Source organism: Myotis davidii, unplaced genomic scaffold, assembly GCF_000327345.1.
Source record: "Myotis davidii unplaced genomic scaffold, ASM32734v1 scaffold10849, whole genome shotgun sequence".
NCBI classification, from domain to species: domain Eukaryota; kingdom Metazoa; phylum Chordata; class Mammalia; order Chiroptera; family Vespertilionidae; genus Myotis; species Myotis davidii.
Window position 1 is genome coordinate 950 of NW_006300311.1, and position 5899 is coordinate 6848.

Here is a 5899-nt window from a genome sequence, read left to right on the forward strand (position 1 = left end):
AAGAGAAAGAGAGATTGAGAGAGAGAGGTGAGAAAGACACAGTGATTGGTTTCCTCCCACCCATGCCTCGACCAGGGCCAGGGATTGAACCTGAAACTCAGGTACCTGTCCTTGACCAGAAATCAAACTTGGGACTCTTTGGTGCATGGGCCGCCACTCTAACCACTGAACAATACAAGCCAACTCTATGTGTCTATTTTTATGGCAGTACCATACTTTTGATTAGTATAGCTTTATAGTAAAGTTTGGTCATTAACTATGAGGCCTCCAGTTTGCTAGAATATTCAGTATTGCTTTGGGCATTTGGAGTCTTTTGTGGCTCCATACAAATTTTAGGGTTGCTTTTTCTCTTTCTGTAAAAAAATACCATTTGAGGTTTTTTTTTTAACCTTTATTGTTTAAAGTATTATAGATGTACACCTTTTTCTCACATTGACACCCCACCCACTTCCCACTCTCAACCCCTCTCCAGGCCTTCACCCCACCACTATTGTCTGTGTCAGAGTTATGCCTATCCTATATAATAAAAGGCTAATATGCAAATTGTCCCCTTGATCAGAGTTCAACCTGGAGTTTGCCCAGGGAGTGGGGCCAGCTGGCCAACTACCTGCAGCCCCTCCCCCAGGCTGGCCCAATTGGGGTGGGCCAGCTAGACCCCACCCATGCACAAATTCATGCACTGGGCCTCTAGTAGCATATAAGCTCTTTGGTTTTTCTCTTTCCTCCCTCCACTTCCCTCTGAGGATCCTCAGTCTGTTAAATGTTTCCATGTCTATTTTGTTTGTCAGTTCATTTTGTTCATTAAATTCCACATATAAATGAGATCATGTGATACTTGTCTTTCTCTGACTGAATTCTTTCACTTAGTATTATACTCTCTAGGTCCCTCCACGCTGTCTCAAAGGGTAAAAGACTCCCCCCACCTTTTTTTTTTTTACAGCTGTATATAGTATTCCATTGTGTAAATGTACCACAGGTTTTTTATTCACTCATCTCCTGATGGGCACTTGGAGTTTGGGAGTATTCCTTCTTTAATATTTTGGAAGAGTTTAAGAAAAATTGGTGTTAACTGTTTTTTAAATGTTTGGTAAAATTCACCAGTGAAACTGTTTTGGGGATTTTCTTTTTTGGGAGTTTTTATATTATTATTATTATTATTATTATTATTCAATCTCCTTACTCATTATTGGTCATTTGTTCATATTTTCCATTTATTCATGATTCAGTCTTGGTAAGTTGTATGTTTCTAGGTATTTCTCCATTTCTTTCTTTTTTTTTATTGCTTAAAGTATTACAAAGGGTATTACATATGTGTCCTTTTTTCACCCGCCCTTGACAATCTCGTGGCCTCCCTTACCCCCCAGTCCCGCCCTTGACAGTCCCCTAGTCCATTTCTAGGTTATCCAGTTTAATGGTGCATAATTGTTCATAGTAATCTCTCACAATCCTCTGTTTTTCTGTGGTGTCAGTTGTAATATCCTCTCTTGTGTTTCTGATTTTACTAATTTGCATCCTCTTTTTTTCTGAGTTAGTCTAGCTAGGTTTCTCAATTTTGTTTAGCATTTCAAAAAAAATCCAGATGTTAGGTTTGTTGATCTTTTCTCTTACTTTTCTGTTCTTCATTTTATTTTTTCCTGCTCTGATCTTTGCTATTCCCTTCCATTGCTATCTTTGGACTTAGTTGGTTCTTCTTTTATTTGTTCCTTGAGGTGTAAAGTTAGGTTATGATTTTAGAGATCCTCCTTGTTTCTTTTTTTTTAAAAATATATATATATATTTCAGAGAGGAAAGGGGAAGGAGAGAGAGATAAAAACATCAATGATGAGACAGAATCATGGATCGGCTGCCTCCTGCACAACCGCCACTGGGGATCAAGCATGCAAACTGAGCATGTGTCCTGACTGGGAATTGAACCATGACCTCCTGGTTCATAGGTAGATGCTTGACTACCAAGCCATGGCTGGACTCCTTGTTTGTAATGTAGCATTTATTGCTATGAGCTTCCCTCTCAGGACTGCTTTTGCAGTATCCCATACTCTTTGGCATGTTGTTCTTCCATTTTCATTTGTTTCAAGATATTTTTCAATAGGCATTTTAACTTCTTTTTGACTCTTTGGTTGTTCATGAATGTGTTGTTTAGTATCCACATATTTGAATTTTCTAGCTTTGCTCCTGTTATTGATTTCTAGTTTCATGTTATTGTGGTCAGAAAAGGTAATTGGTATGATCCCAGTCTTATTAAATTTGCTTAGACTTTGGCTAGGATAAAGAAGTGCCATCTGACTGTCAGCAGCTGGCAGTAGTCTTGAGGGGCAGTGGCTGTGCTGCTCACTGAGAGCCAGTCCCTTGGCCATGTGGTCAGTACTAGGGCATGGCATCATGAAGCTACAACCTGAGCATCCTCTACAAAGGTCAAGCACAAGGTGGTGCTACTCAAAGCTACCTATGAGGCGCTGTCCTTCAGCTTCTTCCAGTGGTCTAGTGTTCAGAAATTAATGACCTTCACAAGTCACCTGATTGGGGAATGTTTAACAAAAGGAAGCAGAGCCTCTGTGAAAAAACAAGAATATCTGTGCCAAGTCTCATGGGAAGCAACAGTCTTGCAGGAGTGGTCACTGCTGGCAGTGCCATCCTGGGTGGTTTTCACCTTGTTGGAGAAGGTGCTGGATGAGTTCTCCAAGCAGATTGACAGGATGGAGTTGGATCCCCTGCTACCATCCAGGATGCAGCCCTGGATGGCTACCTTAGTACATACCAGAATCCCTGAGAAGCTGACCTCATGAGTAAAGTGCAGGCTGAACTAGATGAGACCAAAATAATTCTGCACAATACCATGGAGTCTTTGTTAGAATGAGGCAAGAAGATAGATGACCTGGTGTTCAAATCCAAAGTTCTGGGAATACACTCTAAAACCTTCTACAAAATGCCTGGAAACAAAACTGCAGTCATGTGACTGAAGCCAGCAGAGGCCCCTGTGCTGCAAAGTCACCTTCATTCAGATTAGAACTGCAGCTCCAGGAGAAGCAGAGCTGCCATGTAAAGGCCCGGAGTGGGGACAAACTGTCATCTTTTACTTTGGAGCCACTGGAAAGAGACCTGGGGTGGGGAGTGTTTAAACTCATATGTCTAGTAATTTTTGAAAAGATAATTTGAAAAACATAAACTGTTAGTGACTCTTGCAGATGCCAAAGGGCGTATTTCTAACCATGGGACAGTCCTGGGCCCTTGACTGTGTGGCACCCTGACTGTGTGGAGCCCTTGACTATGGTGCCTCTAGAGGTCAGAGTCACACTCTATTGATCATCAGATGCTTTTGGGTTTTACTTGTGCATTAACTCTCTTAACACTCCAGTAAGTGGTGTGGTCCTGATCCACAGGGCTGGGGTAGGGGTGGCAGAACACACACTTGGTTCTCTTGTGAAAGGCATGTAGGGCCACTGGGGGTGGGGATAAGCAGGGCATGGGCCAGCACTTCAGGGCCAAGGCCATGATGATACAGTCACTGGGATTCACAAATTTGAGACGTGGACACAGGATACCTAAGAGGTGTTTGCAGGTAGGAGGGCTGGGGTAGGAAGGCACTTTGGCCTTGAATGTATGGCAACAAGATTGTCTTGGCAACCACCTGGGGCCTGTGTGTCTTAGCTAGTACTTTTCCTGTAGCCACCATTACTGGGCACCAAGAGTAGGTACCAGCTGACCTAAGGACTCCTAACATACCACTGTCCACCTGTGGTCTGAGCCAGTGCCCCACCCCCCAATGCCTGACCCCCTGCAGGAGCACTGCTTCCCCTACCCCCAATAGCAGAAAGCCCAACACTGGAAACAGGCCAGCAGAGCAGCCCAGGTGATGACTCAAGAGTTCCCAGGACCCTTTTGGCCTTCCTGGTCCCTCAGGTCCTACTGCCATGTTCGAATTGCCTCCTTATAGCCTGCTGTGCTGCCTGAGAACACAAGCTCAAGATGCACCCTTGAGATTGGTCCCCATTAAAGCTTCTGCAGGGGTGTGGTCAACCAGTGTGGTCTCATTCTCTAGAGTCCTTTCCCAAGCATGCTGGTTCTTGCCCTACCCCCACTACCCCAACAGGAAGTGAAAGCAGCCATGATTTCTCTTGCTTAGGCAAGAAGGTGGAATCTGCATGGTTTCTGAGTACCCCACCCATAGCAGGTTTACCTGGGGGCTGCACTTTTTCTCTGGGCACTGTGCTGGCCACAGGACTTTGGTACCCCTAAAGTAGCCTGCAGGTGTGGTTTTCCTACTACCATACACACCACAGGAAGGTGTAGACTAGCCTTTTAACTAGTGCCCAAGATGGCTGTGACCCCATTTAAGAATATTGGGTCATGTCTGATTGTTCTGCTTTGGAGGATGATGGGGAGGAACTGGAGGGTGTGGATTAGGGAGAGGAGAAAGTGAGGGTGGGGAGGCAGGCTCAGGGCCTGTGCCATCCTTTCCCCTGCTCCTGTTGTTCTAATATTAACTCATTTGGCAAACATTATATTTTAATAATTGCTGCCTAACTTTTCTCTGTGTTGTTATCTGGATAAAGTTGTCTTTTGAAATTCAAAGGAAAGTTTTGGTTATACTTGTTTTCTTACCTATCAGGTGATCTATCTTGGAGGATATTCTGTATGTACTAGAGAAGAATGTGTATTCTTCTGCTATTAGATAAAATACTGTGTGTATTTCTGTTAGGACCATTTGATTTGAAGTATGGTGAAAGTCCATTTCTTTGTTGATTTTCTGTCTGGATTATCTATCCATTGTGGAAAGTTGAATATTGAAGTCTGCTACCTACTATTATTGTATTATTGTCTATTTTTTACTTTAAAATTGTTAGTATTTGCCTATATATTTATACAGTGCTTGCTGATATTGTGTGCATATGTATTTTCTATCATTATGTCATTAACTGACCACTCCTTATCCTAGCTAATAAAAGAGAAATATGGTAATTGGCATACGACTGCTCACCTTCCCATTAGCTAATCAGGGTAATATGCAAATTAACTGCTAGCCAAGATGGCGGCCGGCAGCCAGGCAGCTTGAAACATGAGGCTTGCTTGCTTCAGTGCCTGAGGACTCCAACATCCCCCGCCTGCCTTGCCAGCCTCTGAGCCTGCAGTTTAAGAAACATTGTAACAAATATAGAAGCTAAACAAAACCCCAGAAACCAGTTTTCAGCGAGCTGGGATCTCAGAGCTGGAGTTGATACAGAGTGTTCATTATAGAACCTAAAAAAACCAGATACCTGCTTTCAGCAGCTGAGGCCTCAAAGCTGGAGCCAGGCTAAAGCCGGCCCAGAATAAAAAAAGAAAAAGAAAAAAAGGAACAGTTGGGAGCTTCAGTCCCAGCCTGAAAACAGCCCCTCACCCAGACTGGCCAGGCCCCCCAGTGGGGACCCCCACCCTGATCCAGGACACCCTTCAGGGCAAACCAGCCAGCCCCACCCATGCACCAGGCCTCTATCCTATATAGTAAAAGGGTAATTATGCCTCCCAGCACCAGGATCAGCTTGACAGGGGCAGCACCCAAACCTCCTGATCACCCTGCGGCTCTGTGTGTGACAGGGGGCGGGGTCACAACCACCCTATCCGCCCTGCTCTGTTCGTGACAGGGGAAGGCGCCCCAACCCCCTGATCAGCCCTGCTCTGTGCCTGATAGGGGGGAGCTCCCCAACCCCCTGATTGCCCTGCGGCTCTGTGTGTGACAGGGGGCGGGGTCACAACCACCCTATCCGCCCTGCTCTGTTCGTGACAGGGGAAGGCGCCCCAACCCCCTGATCAGCCCTGCTCTGTGCCTGATAGGGGGGAGCTCCCCAACCCCCTGATTGCCCTGCGGCTCTGTGTGTGACAGGGGGCGGGGTCACAACCACCCTATCCGCCCTGCTCTGTTCGT

General features: G+C 45.2%; 1 pseudogene; it reads left to right on the top strand.

Annotated features, from left to right (window-relative positions):
• The first annotated feature begins 2385 nt into the window (after window positions 1-2385).
• Window positions 2386-2953, top strand: LOC102755055 (annotated as a pseudogene).
• The last annotated feature ends 2946 nt before the right edge of the window (window positions 2954-5899 follow it).